The sequence below is a fragment of the Arachis ipaensis genome, chromosome B02 (genome assembly GCF_000816755.2).
Source record: "Arachis ipaensis cultivar K30076 chromosome B02, Araip1.1, whole genome shotgun sequence".
NCBI lineage: Eukaryota > Viridiplantae > Streptophyta > Magnoliopsida > Fabales > Fabaceae > Arachis > Arachis ipaensis.
The window spans coordinates 95238803-95240165 of NC_029786.2; positions in this window are offsets into that span (position 1 = coordinate 95238803).

Here is a 1363-nt window from a genome sequence, read left to right on the forward strand (position 1 = left end):
AAACCTTTGCTAAAATTATTCAAAGCAAGTTTTTCTCGAAAACTTTACAGAGCAGTAAAAGCACTTACCCTTAGAGAACATTCGAGCTTTTTCAAAAAGTCTTTAAGAAAATTCAAAGTGAGTTGAGTCTAATCAAGCAGCAAGAAAACAACAAACATGCATGATAAAAATAACTTCTTTGTTAAAGGCCATATCCAAAAGGACCAAAAAACAAAAATTGTTGTTAAAAGACCCCGTGGAAAAGGATCAAATGTTAGGAACCATCAACGCAGATATTAACAAACAAATATAAAATGAGTTTATAAAAAGGACCCACAAGCCGGGCCTTAATAGCTTCAAATCACTGAGGACCAAGAAGAGGATTGGAATCATCACCGGGAAGAGAACTTGGAGCTTCGGCCACTGAAGTCGGAGGGGTCAGAGGAATCTCTTTAGCATTAGGAGATGGAATAACCTTGGGAGCGGTGGAAGAAGACGGCATATCAACCTCACGAGAAAGAGATTCAACAATGCACTGTCCCGCTGTCTTCAACTCGAAATCCATAACAGGGCGTGGAGGGGAGACTATGGCACCATCAACAACAACTTTGTCAGGGTTTAAAGGCGACAGATCCAAGTCAGGGGCCAAAACCCTAACTTGCTGCTTCAACACCTCAAACAACAGTTCAGTCCCCTCAGCCACAGACTCCTCCAAATCCTGGTACCCCTCCCTAAGTTTCTCCAGCTCCTCCTTCAATTCAATTTTATCTGTAAAAAGGCGAATGTAATTCTATTTGGCCTTCTCCTTCAAACCCTCTGCCATGGCACACTGGCACATCAGCTTCCTCTCCCTCTCCCGGGCCTGGGCAAGCTCTTCCTTTAGCTTGTTGTTCTCCTCCTGTAACCTCCTCTCATCCTCCTGATACATGGCAATCCTCCCTTGGAGATCCTCTAAAGATTTTTGGGTAGTACTCCAAGGAGTTTTATCAAATATATCAAGAAGGGAGGTGTAAACCCTAGCGGTTTGAATTCCCCCTTGGATCAAAATATTAAGATGATTTCGGATAGCAGCATCATCCATAGCAATCTGGCTGAATGGAAGGATGTGCTTCCTAGTAAACTTCGAACCATCAAAACCGGCATCCCCAACAAAAGAGGAGCCGGTTTCCATGGCACACTGGTAGGAGAGGACTGAACAAGGGGAGCAGGAGGAGGAGGAGGATGAGTAGGAATAGGATTTACCAAGATTGGCCGAGAGGAAGAAGTCCCCTAACCAAGCCCATGAAGAGGAGGAGTAGTAGTAGAAGCCCCGACCTCCTGCGCAGTAGCTCGGGCGCGAGCATTCCTTTTCGCCTCCTGAACCTTCTGGTAAGCTGCTCTCGAA